Genomic DNA, 22920 nt, shown 5'->3' with positions numbered 1-22920 from the left:
ATTTTCATAACTTTATATAATAAATTTTGCTTAGAATTTGTCCCTCTATCGAATTACGGGGTTATTCTTAATACAATAATTTTCACCCCCGAGAAGGGGTGGTATCCACCCCAGGGTCAAAGCCCAAGTTGGCACCATGTCACCTTTGTTCCATGAGATATCCTCTAACCACTCACCAATTTTCATGCAAATCTATGCAGGTTCAACGAAATCGGAGGTAATAGTTCATATCCACCTTCAGTAACTGCACTATCTCTCTCTTTGATCTCTCTGTGCTGTAATCGTTCTTGTTACCATTGTTTGTCTTAGAGATTAGCCGAACTACATCTGAGAAGATCACAGAAATAACGAAAACAATAAAAATTCGACAGTTATAATATTTCAGCGATGGAATGAGGCATCAAGAGAGGTATAACTTCTACACCTCAATACAGGACAAGATCACCGGAAAAAAGACCCTAGCCGAAGAAGAACATCCTGGCTCGGAAATCTCCGAAGAGACATCCACTAATCCATTTCGAGCTGCTGTCAGTAAGGGCATTATTGCTAAAATGATCGCTAACGTTCAATAATCGAACAGGGTACTGATACAAAAAAAGTGTTTCACCCTGTATAGTGTTTTGTCATAACTTTTGTGCGGATTGTATAATATTAATTTTTGCGACGACGCTCCATTTTGTTTTGTTTGCGCTGATGTACTTAGTAGTTTATAGTTATTAGCATATTTAGTTTATATTTTATACTTTTTTCTCAAATAACTTGTAAAAATGTTGCGTCTCCTCCATCTCCATTAAGTCTTCTCTTGCGATGGAGTAGTTAGCTTGACCATCACAGCCTACTACTAATAGACTGGCTGAAAATCAGGATTGTTTACAGGCTGACCCCGTATCATTAGCAGAACAAACAGTACGGGATAGTTAGAGTAGGGTTCGTGACTTGGCTGAAATCAATCCCGGATTCCTCTCTTTGAGCAGATTTGCTATTTGCCTGCAGACAAATACAAGCTTAGTGTAGGTTAAATAGCGTATTTTGCATCGGCAAGGGGGGGGGCGGATTCTTGATGACGGGGTGACTGCAACTAATGCCAATGTATTTATATATAGTCCAAGTAATGAAGCTTGAAATAGGACAAAACCTCGCAATATTATTTACAGAATAGATCGATTTGCTTGAAAATTTGAGAATAAGTAGTAGATAGTCCAAGGATCAAAATCTATATGAAGCAGAAAGGCGCTTTTATCATGGGGGTGGTTGCCACCCCATCTGGAGGGTGGAAATTTTTTATTTTATTTTGACCGCAAAAGTTGGTAAACACATTCATTCTAAGCAAACGACGTTCTATACCCTATTCCACGAACATACGCCTGTTTTGGATTACGTCGACAACGAATATTTTACTGTGCAAAATAAGAAGAACGAAAGTAAATTGCAAATTACATTGTTGTTTATTGGAATAATTATTAGCGCCATTTACTTTCGTACTTTTTATGTTGCACAGTAAAATATTCGTGGTCGAAGTAACACACAGTAGCACAGTATGTTCGTGGAATGGCCCATATACATTTTTTCTTGATAAAATTAATAGTTTTCGATTTATTCGCTATCGAAAGTGTTAGTTTTTTATCGAAAAAATCAATGTTTTTAGTCAGTTTTCTGCTAATAACTCAAAAAGTTTTCGTTTTATCAAAACAATTTTGCTTAACAAAAATGTACCTTTTGAAAAAAATAAACAAAACAGTTTTTTTTATTTTCTTTAAGTTAGCTCTAGCTTTCTTACATGTTAGCTCTTCTTTGTCAAATGCTAAATAATGTAGTTTCAAACTCAAAAGACGGGAAAAATGTGCATTTTTCGAGGATAACTTGTTCAAACTAATTTAAAGTATTTAAAAATATCTATCTCCAGAAATAAAAAAAGTCTCTAGCTCAAAAAGTAAATGACTTATTATGAAAATAATGTCAGTCCCTATTTTTTTTCTCAGCGAAAAAGTGATCGGAAACTTCCCCCTACTTAATACCCTAATTAAAATTAGTCATTGACCTTATTTGGTCTTCTATATTTTTGTATTAGTAATAGGTTATAGAGGTTTGACCGACTTAGAATGATTAGTTTTTAAAAAAATGAAGTTAAAAGCGAATAACGAATTTCTGTAGTTTGGTAAAAAATGCAATTGGATGTTTCTTTCAGGACCCAGGCTTCACTGTCATAGCATTTTATTGGTCCAATTCTTGCTGTGCTTACCGCATACATACTTGCATTTTGAACAAACTATGGTTGTTTTTACCCACTTATTGGCCTTTTTCTTTTAGATTTTGCTAATTTGACACATGAATGATATCGTCCCTTTCCATTTTAGGATGGTGTTGAAGGTATTCAAGGGGATTATTTATAGCCCACTGTCAAGTTTTTTATAAAAGTATGAGGAAATGAATTAAATTATAGAAATGCTAATTATGCCATCTAATAGGGTAGTAGTAAGCCGACAACTACTAACTATATTTGAGATTTTTAGGAACAAAGGTATTTAGAAAATCGGATATAATGCAATGTTGTGGATACTTTTTAACCCTCCTTGGTCCTTCTAGGGCAGGAAAAGTATACTTTCGGTAGAGATAGGTGGAAAACATCTTACCAGTTGCATTCTGCGGCATGCAAATCAGGATTTATTGTCGCTGTCATTTTGATTGCAAAATATTTTGAATACCTAGAGTCTATAGTCAACCACCTAAAATCTGCGCAAACTAATGTTTTAGAGGTAGCGGAACATATTCAAATTCAAATCATGGATATTTTTAACTCGTTCAGCGCCCACGCCGACAGTATGTCGGCATGAGGGTTTCATCGAGAGTACCGACGACGCACGGGTTTCGGCGATAGTATTGTTTACTAAAATAACCGTTACGAGCATGGGTTACTCAGTTGAGCTCTGTTAAGGGTATGGGCATCGAACGAGTTAAAAAACACAGACAGAACGCAGAGAACGTAACAAACACTTTATTGCATGAAGCCAATAAGATAGCCGAAGAATGCGGTTTTGAATTATCTACCTCTAGAACTATAAACAAACAATAGCATAGAAGCAATCAACCAGCTGATACGCCTAGTAAATACTGGGGCGATCCATGGTTCTTCCGTATCTGGATTCTATCATATCTTCTCTAGAGACACGGTTTTCCGAAGAAAATACGCCAGCCTTCGCTCTGAGTCTTCTGCATCCCAAGCATTTTTCAAAAATTGATTTATATTGCCTTAAATTATAACTGAGACAATCCTTGAGACGTCCAAACCATTATGAAGTATGGGTAGAACATTGGAATAAAAAACGCCTTAATAATGAGTAATTCAACACCCTTGAAATTTTTGAACTGGTTCGAGCGTCCACTACTTTTTATTCGTTAACAAAAAAATTGCTGGAAATTCTCGTAACATTGCCTTGCACTACGTGTACACAGTTGAAAGGTCGTTCAGCAGTCTTCGAAGAATAAAAACATGGTTGCGGAATACAATGGTCGAAGATCGCCTTAATGGGTTAGCTCTAATGAGCATTCATCGGAAACAAATAGTATCAAAAAAGAAAGAGTTTGCAGAGAAAGTTTTACAAAAATTTACAATTGATCCGCTTAAATTGTTGTTTAAATAATAGTGTTTAGGAATAGACAATTTATCTTGCTTCGCAAATCGAAGGCTTATCCAGGAGGAAATAAACTTGTTAAATTTGCATCACGTTTTTGTAAAAAGCATTAAAAAGTTTTTAAATATTTAAATTATATTTAGTTTGCTTTATTTTTGTATGAAGGCGTTGAGTTATAATTTTGGCTTCAAAAACGTTATTTTCAAAACTTTTCTGAGGGAAACCCCTCTTCCCTCTCAGTGAACACTATCAATTTACGTCTATATTTTTTATTATTGCTTATCTAACCAATTTTTTTATTTCTAAAATCGCCCCCCCCCCCAGTTTTGATCCTGCGGACGCCCATGAGCATCTTTGTCCACTGTGATCCTCCCTAGTGTTCCATTCCTCTTTCAATTGACTTTTAACCTTTCCTGTCTTCGTCTTCCCTCGACCATAGTAGGTAAGCTCTAGATCTCTTCTCTCATGCAGCTCTTTTCTTTCCACTACCAAAATTGTCAGCGGAGCACATTCAGCGATGGCGAACAACGCTGCCGCAAAGACACAGTCCTGTAGGCGCTTACCACTCGCAGCAGACTCTTTCTGTCCACTCGTGTCGGAACGCATTTTCTGTAGCCCAATAAGCTTTTCTAAATATTGCAGCTACATCTCTAAGTTTAATTAGCTCTACTCGATTTTGAACACTAAATCTCTCATACTAAATCCTAAAATTCCTAAACTTCAATCCTATGAGACGACGGCTATCGAAGGACTGCTGCTGCTTATGTACCTAATGCATTTTGACAAGAGCTATGAATGAGTCATACCGATGCAGTACAAATTTTTCGTCTTATTTGCAAGCTCATATCTCTTGTTAAAATCCATTAACTCTACTATTTATTTTTTCATATCTCATAATAATTGTACCTCTATTAGTTAGAAACTCTAATTTCGTTGAAATATAGTGTATTATAAATTTGAAGTAAGTCCTCGGTAGTATAGTGGTCAGTATCCCCGCCTGTCACGCGGGAGACCGGGGTTCGATTCCCCGCCGGGGAGGACTATTTTGGTTTTATTTTTCTCGTTTTTCTTATGGGTCTGACGTAAACTGTAATAATTAATTATTTAATATATCTATAGTTATTAGGAATAGGAATTCCAATTTAAAAACAATTTTTTAAATAATTGCAATTCTTTAGTTTTTACCTGTTTTTTTTTTAATTTTTAACATGGTTCATCTTGAACATAAGCTGCAATAATAACACACAAGAATATAACATAGACATAAAGATAATATTATATTTGCTAAAGACTGCTTTGTTTGTAATGATGTTCTAATAAAAATAAAAAAAGGTTGAGGCCCCGACGAGATTCGAACTCGTGATCTCCTGTTTACTAGACAGGCGCTTTAACCAACTAAGCCACGGCGCCGTTGACTACACCAATTTTATCACGTTATATACACGAATCTTAATTTTCTTTACATTTTATAGGAATAGGACTACATATTATTATCTGTCCCAGGATTACACGAATTATAAAAAAATAGGTGAAATAATTAAAGCATTGCTAGAACGGATTTATAAAACTGAAGAATAAATATGTACTTAAAATAAGAAAACAGTAAGTAAGTAAAAAAAGTAAAATAATAATAAATAAGAAAAAACGAAGAATGCTACTTTAAGAAGTTGAAGGGACAGAGAGGTGAATGGTAGAAGAAAACCGAGGAGAAGATTGAAGGACCGAGTGGCAGAGGACTTGAGAAGACTGGCAGATGAGGTTAAAATGAAGAAAACACGATGGAGAGAAATTAGTGAAGAAGAGAGAAGGAAAAGCTCTAAATTACCGTTATCTACACCAGTGGCGGATCCAGCAGGATTCAGCATCGTCAAGAGGGGGGCCGATTGGCTAAATTTCTATGAAAAATAAATGAATAAATTAATGTTTTTATAATCTTTATATATAACTTGGTTTGAGAAGGGTGGCCCCCATCGCCCCCATCGCCCTCCCCTGGATCCGCCACTGACCTACACGAACCCCGTGACCAAACAACAGTTGTTTAACAACTGTAGAATTAGTTGCAGCAGACAGTTTGTGCACTGTGCAAAAGCCTTTTTATTATCAAGTTGGTTAAAAATGGAAAGTTTGTCCGATCAGCTGTCAAGGTAGGTATGTGCAACATTTTTCTCCAACACCACATCTCAAAGGCATAAATTTTTGGCGTTCTTGTGCTCAAAGAGTCCAAGTTTCTTCCCCGCATAGTAATATTAAGATTACAAGTGTATTCAATAATATTATCTTTATCTTTTGACTAATATATCTATCTTTTAGTTAGGCGATCGCATTTTTGCCATATCAATGAGTCTACAAACTTCTGCTTCGTAAGTAGTTGCCATAGTTAGTTATTCTAGATCCGAGGTAGTTAAAGCTATCTAGTGTTCCTGCAAGTGGTTAGATACTCAGCTGAATAGTGTTAATCTGTCAATCACTATTATTTTCGTTTTCTCTTTATTAATTCATAATAAGGTGTCACAATGCTGTCCGTCCAATTCAACGTTTCACAGGAGTTCTAGCATTTATTATTCATTTGACGCTGCAAGTGCAGTGTTGTCAGAAAATCTTAAATTGGAGATTTTTCTACCAGCCACAGTTACTATACATCGACCCATCCTTTCGACTTTTAGGAGCATATGATCATAGGGGTCTTCTTTTACGCGTTTTAAAACGAAGTCAGATCAATAGGTACTAAGTAGGAGTTGATAACAATTCCACAATCTGCGCTCGGTATATCTTCTACAGTACAGTTGATAGCTGAGGATTTCCATATTAATATTTTTAGGATCTAATCTATTCGATTTATTTTTAGTCCACCTGGGCTACGTGAGTGTTGCTGATTAAACGTGTTTGCAATTGCAGTCTTCACAGACTTCCAAAAGACTGTTACCCCTAACATGTCTCTGTCACAGTCCATTGTTACCCGAAACTCCTTCAATGTTTGCATTAGATGACTACTTTGGCGATAAAGACTCCTGGGATTGTGACTAGGTTATGATTGAGAATAGAGTTCTAGATGACCATAGAACCTATTAATGTCTTCAGCCTATATGCAGCTGTTGTAAAAGCTTATCTGTATAAGATGTAAATTATTGGTTGATATTCGCATTTGAATGATTTAATGAATATTATTCTGTCATCTACAATCTACAGTATCATATCCAATGACACAGTCGTCCAGTTTGGAGGTAATAATTATTGCTACTCAATTTGTATTATCTGGGCCAGAAATGTAGACGACGCGACTAGTGTTGCCCAAAATCGGTCTTGGTCTTGCAGTCTTGGTCTTGTTCTTGCGTTTTGGCAAGACCAAGACCAAGACTGCCTAATTTTAGCAAGACCAAGACCAAGACTTACCGTGCAAGACTTGAGCAAGAACAAGACTTAGCCTGCGAGACTCTTGCGTCTTGCAGTTAGATCTGAGGGTCGTTTTAGGCAGTATGTATATTAGTTCGGCTATATTCTTACGTACTTTATGACAAACAAAAAAAATTTGTAACAAAAATTTTGAAAATTGGACTTTGTTCACTACGAACAATACCATACACATACATAGCGAGTCAAAATATCCATTTAAATAACACTTGACAAATTTGACACGTACTCAGGTCATTATTACAATGTAAAAATAAAATATTTTGTACTTTCCTTTATCAGACGACTTCTCTGAAATTAGTTGTCCGGATTATAGGTCTGGATCCCGCGTATGAAAAAAAAGTTGATTAATAGCAAGCTGAAAATTTGTTAATAGCTTAAGGGTGTTTAGTCAGACAAACTTTGATATATGGGAACACTGGAACAGAGAAAGTTTTAATTGTGGAACAGTTTAAAAGTTTGGAACGGTCAGACCACGAAAACGTCACATATATTTTGTCCGACAGAACTTCCAATTGATTTGTTACCCTTTCATTAAACTGTCATACAAAAATCAGGCTGCTATTTATCACCAAACGGGCATGATAATGAGTGGAACACGTAGAACATGTCAAATGACAGGAATTATGACAGGTGATAAATAGCAGTCTCATTTTTGCATGAGTTTAATGAAAGGGTAACAAATCAATTGGAAGTTCTGTCGGACAAAATACATGTGACGTTTTCGTGGTCTGACCGTTCCAAATTTTTAACCTGTTCCACAATTAAAACTTCCCCTGTTCCAGTGTTCCCTTATATCAAAGTTTGTCCGACTTGACACCCTTAAGCTCTTAACAAATTTTCAGCTTGCTATTAATCAACTTTTTTTTCATACGCGGGATCCAAACCTATTATGAAAATAGTCACCTTCTAATCATAACATAACATTCTTGCTTTGCGACGCCGATAATAATATCAAATATCGTATCCAAACTTTTTAAAAATATGTCACCTTGCTGATAAAAAATATACCTAATAAATTTAATCTTATCGGTATATAGAATAGTAAGACTATTATGTATTGTTTTTTATGAATGTGCTATGACCTATGCTATGAGATCACTGGGTTACAGAAAATTTGCGGAAATAGCGCGTCTATTATTTAAAAGTATGATTACGAGACAAAGGAACAGTGTAAATAAAATACCGAAATACCAAAATTTACTCACCACCTTAAAAACAGGTCATTGTCTTGAATTTCCTAAGCCCGTTGTTCGATTTAAGTGATTTTTTAATATGTTGTCTTATTTTTATAAATACCGCTGTGTAATATTGTTGCTAGACAGGTCAATTATTATTGTCACTGTAGACCGGGTGTACCAATAAAAGTGTGTTTTTCACAGAGCTAGCATCACTCTGTGGAATATTCTAGCATTTAAAAAATACTGATATTCCAACGATAACCTCATATTTTCGCTTATATTGGACATTACATTCGCTTATATTGGATAATAAAATACACTACTACTACTATTACTATCGGTTTACAGCGTTCTTCGACGCCTTCCGACTCCTAACCGCCATTCTTCTCTGTTTAACCATAGACCTGGAGGGATTTCTCTTTCCTCTAGTTCTTTTTCAATTACCTCCCTCCAGCTTCTTCTCGGCCTTCCTCTTTTTCTTCTCCCTTGTGGTGTCCATGCAAAAATCTGCTTAGGGATCCTGTCATCTGTCATACTAGTTGTTTTGTTTTTATGTCATCAATTATTGTAAGTGTGACTCCCATCATTTCTCGTATTCTCTCATTTGGTATCCGATATCTTCTTGATTTGCCTGCTGCTCTTCTCCAGAAGTCTATTTCTCTTACTAGTAGCATTTTCTCCGTTCTTTGTTTCAGTGGCCAAACGTCACTGCCATATGTGATTATACTTTTAAGTATGCTATTGTATATGAGCTGTTTGTTCGCTTTAGATATTGTCTGGTCACACAGAATGCCGTTCATCATGGATATGGCTTTTCTACCCTGTATTAATATAATAAAATATATAAGTTTCTAATAAACTTTAGTTAGTTAGAACATAGACACGGATTACTTAGATCATGAGTTCAAACTCCACCCGGTATCAGTAGTTGTCTAGATCAGTAATTCTCAATCTTTTTGAGTCATGAACCACAAAATACTTTTTATTTTGGTTACCAACTAACTGAAATAGGTATCTAGCTAGGTAATCTAATTAAGTATAATAATTGTGGTGCTGATTTTAGCTGTGTTTGCGTTTTGTGTACCACCGCAAATAATGATATGTACCACCAGTGGTACATGCACCCCAAATTGAGAACCGCTGGTCTAGATATTTATTAATTTGGCTGATATTTACTATGGCTATGAAATTCTAGCTTAAAATGTACATCTCTGTCACGTTGTTCAAAGATATGTAATAGGCTAATAGGCAACTGCGAGACTTGCAAGACTCTTGCTGCAAGACCAAGACCAAGACCAAGACCTGGAGCGCAATACCAAGACCAAGACCAAGACCAGGTGTACTGGCGCAAGACCAAGACCAAGACTCTTTAAGTCTCGTCTTGGTCTTGCATTTGGGCAACACTAGACGCGACGTTCCCATCAGTTGTTTTAAAATTTTAAACGGCATTTAAAGAAGAAGACCAGGGGTATTTACCTTTTTATCTATTTTATTGATTATTTCATTCATAGGAGTTTCTGACCAATAGAAAGCTACAGACATGCAAATTAAGGTGATAATTTTTGATAATCTCCCGTCGTTAAGCATATTACGTCAGATGCCCTTCGTTGCTACGAAAAAATACATTCAGTGACATTAATGACAAATGTTTTAAAAATCATAAAAGTGATGATTTTCAACCGTCAAATACATATTTATAACAACTGTGTGTTTAATTTCACTAATTGGTACTTACATATATAAATTACAATAAAATATTGGTTTTGAACAGTTTTATTCATGAAATAATCGCAACAAATTGCACTCGAACTCTAAAATTAATATAGAATTTTTGCCCTCGTGACACTTTGACATAATTTCACTCGCCTTCGGCTCGTGAAATTAAAACTGCCAAAGTGACACTCGGGAAAAATTCAATAATTTTAGAGCTCTTGTGCAATTACTACTGATAATCTGTGCTAGCTTTTTTAATATTAAAGACAACCTACTAACTGGATTGATTATTGTTGTACCCCTTTTATTCTTTATTTTGCTTATGATTCCACCTCAATTAAAACATTAAATGAAGAGGAAACCGCAATTTCTAAGGCAAATGTTGCCTTGTTTCGTCAACAAGCCATAAGTAGGCTCAAAACATCAAACCGTATCATTATCAATCGATACTTTTCTGCGGTTTATTTATAATAATGAACCCTTCGCTATAACCGGCAACATATGGCTACCGTTAAAAAAATTGTCGGTGGCGATATATCGGAGGTTTATTAAAAACTGAATTGCCGTTCTGTTATTTTAACGCAACGAATTGTAGTATTGAGTGTTAAATTATCGAAAAATTGCGGTTACTTTGTCATTATAGCGCTCAGTGGTGCCGAAAAAGGAACTAGACGTTTAAAGGGATCGTAAATATAAATCGAAAATGGAAAGAATACGTAGTAAAAGACGCTTAACTTTTTACAAACTAGATGTCGAATATATTATGACTCATCAAATATCATGACTGTCTTCAAGCAAGCAAAGATGTAAGATTGAAAATGATAATAAAGTCCAAATCAATATATCAACATAAATGATCACCTATACACAATTCATCATCCCGTCCTATCCCAAATAGTCAAACACATAAAAAAGAATGTGTGTGTACTATGTACGACGTAAGAAGATATTCTTCTATTATATAATAGGTAATTTAAACGAAGTAAATATACTTAAAAGGTTATTTGTATTTTATTTAAAAATCAAACTAACTTTCTTATCTACCACTTTCAAAAAATTTTTATTAAAACAACCAAAAATAAAAAAAATATATGGATCCCCCGGGAATTGAACCCGCAACCTTCCAATCTGAGTGCTAACGCATTTCTAACTACTCCATCGAGGCAGTAGAAATAAACATGTAAGTTTCCGATATAAATACACAATACGGCGACATATAGTGTAAAAATGTTATGCTTACATAATATTTTATTAATCCAAAAACACAAGAATTATAATAAATAATACATTTCCTAAAACCAGTGGTTTTAGGAAATGTATTATTTACCACTAATATATTCTTTTAATGACTTATTTGCACGGTTACAGATACATACATACCTATCTTGAAAGATTAGCAATGAACTACATACTGTCAGAACTACATATTGTCAGTGTGCGCAGGCGCGCGGTAAATGTACAATTTTACCCTCAATCGATTCGCCGCTAAAGAAGAATATCTTCAAAAAGGAAAAAAACAGCTTTAAGAACAAACAACCACTTAAGGTGGTGTATACAAACTGACATTTGGTGACTGCCCAAAAACTTATTCAAACTGGCAGAACCTTTAACAAATGTACAGCAGAACATAAAATTGCTCTCAATAATAGAAAAACAGATTCTGCGTACGCACTTCACCTTTTAATGAACAGTTTAAAATTCTTCATATTCAAAATAAAATCCTTAATTTATTAGAATCTATGAAAATTAATAAATTAAAAAATACAGATATAATTCTATAGTTTTGTTATTTCCTGACCGTGAATTTTTTAATAGAAACTTTTTAATTCCTGGGTTTTTCGGTCTTTTAAGTAAAACACTTTGTTATGACTTAAACGTTTCGGCTAGTTGCCATTTTCAATAAGCACTTTAATTAATAATAAACATTACATAAATAGAGCACTAAAATTTACAATTCACTTTTGGCTTGGCGTTTTGTTGTGGAATGCGAGCTTGACTCTTGAAAACATATGGCAGAATTTAAATTGCCATCCGTTAAGGACCGCATTTAAAATTTTTGTCAATGGTACATTTATAAAAATAAAATCAATTGATTAAATTATGATATATACTGGAGAGCTCTTTGATGTCAGTTTTGTTGTTTATACAACGTTGATCTTTCTTTATATGAATCATCTCCAATATACGTCTTTTGTTATAGTTTTGTTCTTTTTCTAAAATCTGTACATTTTCAAAATTAAAAACATGGTTATTTTCTATGGAATGTTTGGCTAATGTTATAGTGTTTACTTTGTTGGTTTGTACAATATGTTTGTGTGCAACAACCCTTCTATGTATATATTGATGTGTTTGCCCAATGTATGTCGAATTGCAGTCTTTACAATTTTTTTTATAAACAACATCTGACTGATGGTCCTTAGTAACAATGAGTTTAAATTTTGAAAAATATTTCACCGATGTTTTAGACGCTTTGTGTCCAACATTGATATCATATTTTGCAAACATTCCCGACATTTGTTCGGAAAATCCACTAATATTTAGAAGAGATATGTAGCGTTTATTTGGGTTGATGATATTACTATTGATATTGTTGGGTGCAGTTTGGATTTGATTTGGAGTGGTATTGGAATTTGATTGGTTGTTGATGATATATATTCTTTTTTTGATTAGAGGATTGTAAAATTCTGGCGGATAATTATTTTTTTCTAAAATACCTTTAACTTTTCTCAGATTTTCGGAATGGAATTGTGGGCTAGATAGCTTAATTGTTCTATACCCGTTAGACTAAACATAAAACTTCTTTTATGACTTATCGGTGCGTTGGTATTGTAGTTTAAATATCTTCCGCACCAAACATTTTTTCTAAACCAGTTGGTAGTTATACCAGTTGATATAATTCTAAATGACCCACTTAAGACCAACAGCTGCCCAATTCTTAACCTATTCAGTTAATAACTTTAAAGTGCAGACACACAAGTGGAAGTGTATCAACAAGGGATCTACAGTAGGAAAAATGAAAGAATACCCATGAACGAACATATAAAACACGCTGTATTTCACTGTCACCGTGTAACCTAAAAAATTGGCCAGTGCAAGTACATGTAATAATTATTGTTACATGTACTTGCACTGGACAATTTTCTTTGTGACACGGTGACAGGAAAATACAGCGTGTTTTATATGTTCGTTCATGGGTATTCTTTAATTTTTCCGACTGTACCTGTTTTATGTCATGATCCCTTGTTTAATTAAGTACACATTTCCAACAATAGTACCCCGCTGAGCTGAATATGAATGACTCTCTTAGTTTGATTGCAGAACTATACCTAGTAAGCAGCCCTGATGATGGATTTGTCATTTCTAAAACGTTGTGTGATGCAGTTTGAAAGAGTCTTTTTAATATAAATATATCTTTTATATACTCCGTCTAATATACTTACCGTTGCACGTCATTCGCGTCATAGCTCGTGACGTCACATGATACCAACACGAAATATTTAGGCGGTAGGTGTGTTCTTTTTTAGAATAATTTTGCCGAATACACTGGAATTACAGCCACTAGACATATTTTATTTTATACGCGTAGAAATAATATTTCAAGATTTCAAGACTGAAAAAAATACACAATAATATGTTTCATTTAATTTGTAGAAATGGATTATAAAGCGTTTTTATGAAGCACATTTGTTCGGAACACAATGTAACTGTAATCGAACGAAGGTGCTATTTTGGCATAAATTGGTAACATTTATTTGACAGTAGTTGCGGTGATGACACTTCTTCAGATTTGTTTTTATTTTTACTATAAATATTTGTTGTATTATATATGTTGTTTTTATTATTTAGTTTAACGTAAGATTATAACTTAATTCTTGTTATCTATTTCTAATGTTTTTATTTATTTACATTGAATATTAATTTGCTTTATTGTATAATCCACTTCGCAAAAATGATGTGATATATTTGATTTAAAATGAATTCAAGAAATTGTTTTAATTGGGCAACAATGTCAACGATCTCTGACGTAGATAATGACGTGCAACGGTAAGTATATTAGACGGACTGTACATGATTTTTAATATTTTTTTAAAGACTAACTACTAATTGGTGATGCAAATATACTTTGGCATGACATTTATCAAATATTTTAAAGTATTAGACTCGATGGTGACGCTCCTGAAAATCTTCTCTTATTTATTATTTGAAAAATGGTTTTAAAAGAAGTCACGCGATATTGTTTCCTAGAACTTTTTTTTTGGGAAAAGACCATGCTTAATTTTGACACGAATGCTGATGGTAGTTTAGCACATTAGAAAACGCCAGAGATAATTTTGGGTAATCTGTGGTTTGTCGATGAAATAAAAGAGGAAGTGCAATTAGCAATTATCTTATTGTTCGATGCCAATTGTGAGTGCATCGAATTATCTCTGTGGGAACCCACATTTTCACTCCGATATAAAAAAAAATATATTTCACTTTTGACGCCGAAAAAATATTTTTGAATATTGGTAAACAATTTGATCAGCTTGCTCAAGTTTAATATTATTTACATATACAGTGATGACCGCGCTAATAACCAGCAAAATAGCACAAAAAAATGGAAAACATAATAGGTACATTGCGAAATAAAAAGAGATAAAAGTAGTGCAGGTGGAAATGATCGTTATAAACGTATAAATTAACATTACATTACATAGTTTTTCACCTTTCACCTTCACTAGTAAACAAACCCAATAGGAAGACAATAAGTGGGAATACCATGAAAACGATGGAACGACAACTTCATCATCATCACACAGCCAAATTTGTCCACTGTCGGACATAGGCGTCCTCAAGATGTCTCCGCCCTTCTCTGTCCTGCCCAGCTGCAATCCAGTTTGTCGCTATTCTTTTAATGTCGTTGGTCCATCTGGTAGGTGGTCTTCCACGACATCGCTTGTCTGCCCTTGGCCTCCACTCCAAAATCTTCTTTGTCCATTTCCACTTCAACTTCGTAATGCGTTTTATGATGTCTTTCACTCCAGTTCTTCGCCGTAACTCATCATTTCGTATTCTGTTTCTCAAAGTTAGGCCAAGCATGGATCTCCATTTTTCGTTGTGCTACTTGTAATTTTCGTCAGTGGCGGCTCGTCACTACTAAAAGAGGCGGTGCACAAATAGAGAAATTTACCATAGGTAACCCTTAACACAACTTAATAGGTAAATTTACCGGGTACTGGATGAAAAAGGATTTTTTTTTCGTTTTTCTGGCACAGTAGGTATCTTTAAAATTGAAATTTATGTATAGTTAGGTGACCGCTTGGATAAAGAATTATGAAAATAAGGCAAGGCATATATTTATTTTTTCGTAAATATGCATTAAATTTAATACCACGTATTGCCCATGTAGAATCGCTCCCAAACAAAACACACACGAAACAGAAAATGCATTTTTTTGATCACATACACAAACCCAGCTATTTTTTGAATATATATTTCTATTAAACATCCTTAAACGGCCCTTAAAATTTGAAGAGTGGTGAGTGATGATTGAAATTTCAAATCAACGTTAGAAAGTTATAGATAAGCGAAAACCATTCTAATACACTAGCAAAGCCACATTCTAAAAGACACTCGAGCCAAAGTTTGCCTGGCTCTGATTCTCATAAGCCCCAGCGTCCGTTACAAGCTGGCCACGGCCACGTCAACCTTTTCCTATGCTTTTGAAGACAAATCTCGAGCCATATGGAATGGTGCTCGGGTAGGGCAAGTCACAGAAATTATTTGTATTTTCGTGGAGATTAAATTACATAATGATAAATATAGTATGTAGATACTGCATTAATATTAAAAAAGCATAGTAAAAATAAAAGTATTTTTATCCATCAATATGTTTTCCGATAAGTATATTTTTGAGAGCCAGTGCCATGGCTCTGTGGCCCCTTAAGACTAGCCGCCACTGATTTTCGTATTGATGCTTTAGTTAATGTCAGTGTTTCAGCTCCTTAAGTAAGTTCCGGAAGTACGCACTGATTAAATGCTTTTCTTTTTAACTTTATTGGAATGTTTTCCTTGAACACGTATCTTATAGTTTGTCATACGCTACCCATCCTAAAACTATTCTTCTTAATAATTCACATGTTTGGTTGTCTCGACTTATTTGTATTTCGTGGCCCAGATAGATGTATTTGTCAACTGTTTCGATATGGCAGTTTTCAAGTTTCAATAGTCCGCTAGGTACTAAATTGGTCATCATTTTAATTTTCCCAAAGTTTATTTCCAACCCTACTTTTTGAGAAACTCGTTGTAGTTCTTGCAGCATTTCGTGGGCTCCTTTAAGTTGTCGGTTATTAGAACTATGTCATCTGCAAATCGTAGGTGTTTTCCCATTATAACATCTGGAATGCATGCTGCATTACGGCATTGAATAGTTTTGGCGACATGTTGTCTCCTTGTCTAACTCCCCTTTATAATTTTATTTTTTGAGTTTGGGTATGTAGGTTTAGTGCTGTTGTGGCATTTTCATATATATGTTGAATAATGTTGGAATATCGGTAGTCGATTCTACAATCTCTCAAAGCTCTTAAGATGGATACCATCTCGATAGTGTCAAAGGATTTTTTGTAGTCAACAAATACTAGAACTAGCGGCCGGTTGTACTCCACAGTTTTTTCGATTAGGACCTTTAGACAAGTTAGATGGTCATTAATCATCAAAAGTGATTATTCGAGCGAACAATGTATACAGGTGGTTTAGAAGACTAATTGGCATATAGATTTCGAGGTCTGTTTGTTCTTCTTTCTTATGTATGAGGAGCGTTATAGAATTATTCCATTCAGCTGGTATTGCTTTATTTTCTAAGCATAATTGAAGAGGTGTTTGATTGCCCTGATAAGAACAGAGCCTCCGATTTTTAGTGCGTCTGCCATTACTCCGTCCTCTCCTGGTGCTTTGTTATTTTTCATTATTTTTTAAAGCATGATAGATTTCAGCCGTTGATATATCGAGAATAGTCTCTGAACCTTGATTCATAATTTTTTGTTCTGTATGTTTTATCAGGTTTAAGTCAAGCTTATTTTTATATAGTGTTTTATAGAAGTCTTCCACTATCTCTAGCATTTCCTCTCTGTTAGATGTTAGTTTGCCATTTTTCTCTTGAGTCTTGAACGACAACTTACTGGAAACATATTGAAAAACAGACAGTCATGTTCACAAGATAAAGAAGAGAAGAAGGTCCTGTTTCATTAGTCCTATTCGATGCAAATAATTTTTCCCTGTATAGGATTTCCATGGTTCGAAGATCTTTTATGGCTTCGAGGTAAGATTTCGAGGCTTCGAAATCAAATTTGTTTTTTTTTGTCATTGATTTGTTTTCTTTATTCATATTGTTATGTCGGCCCTTGGCTTATCGAACACCAGTGGGAGGGGAAGTATTTGATATCCTTTCTTTTATTCTCCAACTTTTGACAATGGACGAAGATCCCAAACAAATATGTAGAAACTAATGATTTTTGTGGCAGTAAGAGAAATTTTGAGCAACGTTAATTGTTGTTGTATTATAAAATAGGACATTCTGTATAACATATGTTTAAAACTCATTCAAAGTAATTAATCGATGTAGTATCTGTTCTTGGATTCAATAACCGCGAGTAACATTGGATTGTCATGTTTGTTATTATTTAAAGGTGTATATAAACATTAACTCGGTCGAGAAAGATATTATGATTATTGTTGTAGTTAGCAAGTAAACACGTTTAGGATAGGTCGCGATTACAAACAAGTTATTATGATTTGGTCATCGACATGGTAAACCGAAAATATATGTATTTGAATAGAAATAAGAGTTTTAATTAATTGGGAGCAGAAGGCATTAACATCAAACATATTTATTACAACCGAAACACTGTTCAACTGTTGTTGTTTAACTGATTCTTAAAATTCGAAAGCTCGTACCTTTGCTGTTTTAAACTATATTGGCAATTAGAGACGCAGTTATCTCAGATTATACAAATAAATAATAGAAATAAAATTGGCAACGGATCCCTAAAGATCCAGGCTGGAAGAGCAATTCCGTATCGGGGCGTCCGTGATGATATCCAATGAAAATAAAACAGAGAACAAGAGCAATGTGTTTTCCTTCTTCTCACTAGATCGGATCTCGGATCGTTGAATTGTTGAGTCAACGTTGAACGTTGAACGCTGGGAGTTGGAGTTGGCACTTTTTGTTAGGAATGAGTATCGCTTTAAACGTTCAACACTGAGAAAAATTGTTTGTGCAAGCTGAAGTGGAATATTCCAGACAGATGTTTATTTACAGACATTTAAAATGAGATACTAATAATTATTATAGGCAAGGCGAAAACGGCGGGTTCGTTGGAAAAATATTCCCATGAGATTTTTTTTGCATAATTACATTCGTGAGACATCCCAGAATAAGGTTCAAGAAGTCGCCCACGTGAAAAGTGGGCCAATTTTTTTTTTAATTTTTCTTTAATCAAATTGCAAAAATCAATATTTTTGGCCCGGACAATTTTTTTGTAGGTTTTTTGGACCATTCTGGATAAAAAAGTCTCATAATTTTTCTCTAAAGTTGATCGTTTTCGAGTTATAAGCAATTTAAAATTGAAAAAAAAAAAACGAAAAATGGCGATTTTCAAGGCTTAATAATTCGTTTAAAATTATTATTATGAAAGTCAGAAAGTGACTAAATCAAAGTTTAATGCCCGCCCTACAAGATCCCGAAGAAATTTTTGTCATTATTTTATTACTACGCTGTTATTTTTAAGTAATATTATTGAGCGCCATGCACGTGGTAGCCGGCCGTAAATGCTGAGTGCAAGAGAGATGCCATTCCGGCAGTCCAGTGTGTATCTTACTTGCACTCAAATTTACGGCCGCCTACCACTTGCATGGCGCTCAATATTATTTCTTAAAAATAACAGCTTAGTAATATAGTGGAGTCAATGAAGGTTTTCACCTCCGATTTCGTTGAACCTCCATCGATTTTCATGAAAATTGGTAAGTATGTAGAGGATACCTCAAGAAACAAAGGTGACATGGTGCCAACTTGCGCTTTTACCCTGGGGGGGGGATGCCACCCCTTCTCGGGGGTGGAAATTATTTTATTAAAAATAATATCACTAATCGATAGAGGGACAAATTATAAGTAAAATTTGTTATGTAAAGTTATTTCAATAAATCAATAGTTTTTGAGTTATTAAAATCAAAAGTTTTGATTTTTCCCTGAAAAAAATCCATGTTTTAAAGCTGTTTTTCATAAATAACTCAAAAACCATAAGTTTCTTAAAAAAAGTTGTTATTACCAAAATCGAAGATAATATAAAAATAAATAAGCTCCTTATTCGAGAAATCCTTTATAACATATACAAAGTGAGTTATATGCAATTGAATGTAAATTTTTTTCCGCGAGTACTCAAATCTTAGTATTCAAGCTTAAATAACAGGAAAACGATGCACTTTGTTAAAAATATATATTAAACATTTTAATAAAGTACTTAAAGGTAACTATCAAAAAGCTATATAAGAAGTCGATAGCATCAAAATTAAGCAAGTTATGATGGAAATAAGAGGACCCTTTCAGATTTTTTAGGGAAGAATGAAAAATGAAACATACGTCATTTCCACAAACATTAAAATTTATAGTAACCCATTTAAAACTTTATTTATTTTGATATGAATAATAACTTCAACAATTTTGACCGGTTTAGATGCATATTTTTTAGAAAAAAATACGATTAAAAAAAATTAGAATTTTTCAAATTTTCGTGAATTTCATTTTCTTTTGATAATAACTCCAAAAATACTCGATATACTTAAAAAATGGTACAGAACCAAATTTTAGTTTTAACTTTATATAAGCTTTTTCTTTTTTTAATACTTTTTTACGACAAAAAATAACCGCGATAGAAACATTTAAAACCTAAATTTTACTTCGAGAAACATGTAACCGGGGCCCTTTCACCTTGTATTTAAAAAAAAGTAAAGGATTTAGAAAATTATGTTTAATACATTGTTATAGAACTTTTACTTAGCTTTGTAATGGTTTTTGGATAAATCTCATATTTCAAAATTTAACGGAGTTATTTTAAAAAAACCAATAACATTTTCTTTGAAAAAATTTTATAGTGTCCCCATAACGCTTGAGTGACTGCACATTTAGCATACTTTGCTCCCCTACTATATGGATTACTGTACATTGGGCAATTTTACGCAGCTATGATACCTTTTTACGTCCTATACTTGTCTTGCGCTCTCTATTTCTTTCTACATTTCTCCAAGGAATTAATGCACAACCTGTTATAGCCTATATCCTTAACAATATCGCTATAGTAATATTGTAGCTAGACAGGTAAATTGTCATTGTATACCTATACCGGGTGTAACAATCAAACTGTGTTTTTTTTATCAAAGTTCGCGTGACTCTGTGGAATATTCTAGCATTCATAAAATACTGAAATTAAAACCCAACTAAAGCCTCATGTTTTTTAACATTCTGTTTTTTGATTCATTGCCTTATGTTGAATAATAAAAAGCTTAGGTACTTTAACAACTAGCCATGTTTTTCGTCAATACAGGATGTTTTTAAATAAGTATGGCATACTTTAAGGACTAATTCTGCATAAAAAATAATAACAGTTTGCTTTATAAACGTGTGTCCACAATTGCTTCGTTTCCGAGGTAGGAGGTGTTGAAATTTTTCTTACAAACTGATGATTTATTTATTGCTTTAAAATCGGTTAATATATGTAAATGAAATTTGGTGGGCTTAAAGAGATAGTTATTGCGCATTTTTTGATATACAATTAGGATTTTAATATTCACCATTGGCGCACATACAGGAAATATGAATCTTAGCACATAAAAGCAGTATAGGAAGATCGCAAAAAAGAAGCATTGACGACATTAAAGAAAAGGCAGAAAGAAACTGGCACCAGATAGCTCAAGAAGAGCGAATATGGGAAACACTAGGGGAGGCCTATGTCCAGGATTGGAACAGTAGATGATGCTAAAGAAGAAATATACATTCAGCTTTATATATGGATAAATCAGCAGTTTTTAGTTTTTGGTAAAAAAAGATTAGGTAGTTTTCTCCCCTTAAAAAACAAAAACCTCACATTTTTATCATAATATAACCTTTGCAGAAAAAGATAAGCTAAGCTTACTTGCAAAATCTCGTCAAAATCGGTGCGGTTCTTTAGAATTATGAGGTTTTACAATAATTTACCGTGAAATAATGGACACGTCTAATAATTTTTTTGCCTAGTAAATTTCGCTTCCTAAATTTTATAAAAAAAAAACACTTTCCAGAATTGCTGCTATAGCAATTCAGCATCCTAGGTAATTTTTGTCGTATTACTTCTTGTTGTTAAATGAGTATAATTATTTTTTCTCTCAGTGCAGCATCGCTTAGGGACGTCCACATCGTCAACGTTGATGGTGGCGTCGGCAGTTGACGCGACTCTAGGCGCCTGTTTGCGACGCCCCTCCTCCCCCCTTCGCACTCCACGCGGCGCCGACGAAGCTGCCACTATATCACTCTCTCTTCTCTCTCTAATCATTTTCTGTTTTACACTCCTTTTCTATTTCTATGCAACGGATTTCTGTAGTAAATGTTGTTGTTTGTTTTTTAGTATCTAATAGGAAACTGATTTTTCTTAACTCAGTTATTTTCACGTAATTTTCGATTTGGAGCTAAAGGTCTCTAATGCAGATATCTCATCTGTCATTCAAGATTTTTTTTATTTGAAAAACTGAAAACACTGAAAAAATTTTGTTTCGTAATTTCAGGGCCTTCTTATGCAGTTTTTGGTTTAAAATTTTGTTTATTGTTTGTTCATTGTACGCGTTGTTTATTGCTACTATAATATCATAACAAATAGCAGTAAACCAAATAGAACCTAAATAGAATTTTACACCAAAAACTGCATAAGTAATTCCTGGAATTAGTCTACCCACCACCTGAGATAAAACCTAGTATCTTCTGTTCTATTACATATATAGGCAAGATATCAACAAATATAGCAAAACATATAAAAAACAAAGGAAAAACATCAGCCTTCTGGACAAACAACAACTTAAGCAAATATGTTAAGAACAACAAGTGCCAAAAAGTGCAGTTACACAGTGGTGCATTCAAATTTACTGTCCAAAAACTTACATCGGTCAAACTCGCAGAACATTTAACAAACGTATAACAAAACACAAAAGGGCTTTCAATAATAGAAAAACAGATTCTACGTGCGTACTTCAACTTCTAGATCATAATTATTCTTTTAAGGAAGAGAATCAATTTTTTCATATTCAAAATAATGGCCTTAAGCCATCTTTATTAGAATCTATGGAAATTAAAAATGAATAAATTAAAAAATTTCAATTAATAATTAACATAAATTCATAAATTGAAAAATATACATAACTTTTTGAATGACGAAATTGAGACAAACAGTTCCCCACTCCTCAACCTATTCAGTTAAAGCGTTCGTAGTCATTTGTTAACAAAGACCAGGGGCGTAACAGAGGGCCCCGCAGCGTGAAGCTTGCGGGGGGCCCCAATCGCTTAAGGGCCCCATCTTGTCATCTGATATTATGTAAAAATCTGTTATTGTTATATTATTTTTACGTTGTCTGTTTAAATTTAAAAACGTAAAAGTTTCTAACTAGACGTAGGTATTTGCCAAGTGAATCATCTCATAATATCTAGAAACTGAATCCCTTCCGGCCTACCGAAATTTTATGGCAGCGACAATAAACTACCTATATAATGCTTTGTACGTGACTATTGAAAGATATTAGAATTGCAATTTGCCGAATTTAAGAACAATATTTTTAAATCTAAAAATGGGTTTTCTTTCTCTCTGTTCTTTACCTACTTTTAGTATTTCGATACAATATTATCGCCAGTAATTTCATATTGAATGTTTGCATTGAATGTTATTTATGTTTGTGTTGTTTTACGGTTATAGTTGCATCAGTTTGGTACGCATTTATTT

General features: G+C 34.0%; 2 non-coding genes across 2 annotated transcripts; one reads left to right on the top strand and one right to left on the bottom strand.

Annotated features, from left to right (window-relative positions):
• Positions 1–4595: 4595 nt before the first annotated feature.
• Trnad-guc (transfer RNA aspartic acid (anticodon GUC)) lies at positions 4596–4667 on the top strand. Its single transcript has one exon. It is a non-coding gene; the product is annotated as a tRNA-Asp (tRNA).
• A 298-nt stretch (positions 4668–4965) lies between these two features.
• Trnat-agu (transfer RNA threonine (anticodon AGU)) lies at positions 4966–5039 on the bottom strand. The gene has a single exon. It is a non-coding gene; the product is annotated as a tRNA-Thr (tRNA).
• Between the last annotated feature and the right edge of the window lie 17881 nt (positions 5040–22920).

Source organism: Diabrotica virgifera, chromosome 3, assembly GCF_917563875.1.
Source record: "Diabrotica virgifera virgifera chromosome 3, PGI_DIABVI_V3a".
Lineage (NCBI taxonomy): Eukaryota > Metazoa > Arthropoda > Insecta > Coleoptera > Chrysomelidae > Diabrotica > Diabrotica virgifera.
This window is presented reverse-complemented; position numbering and strand designations above follow the sequence as displayed.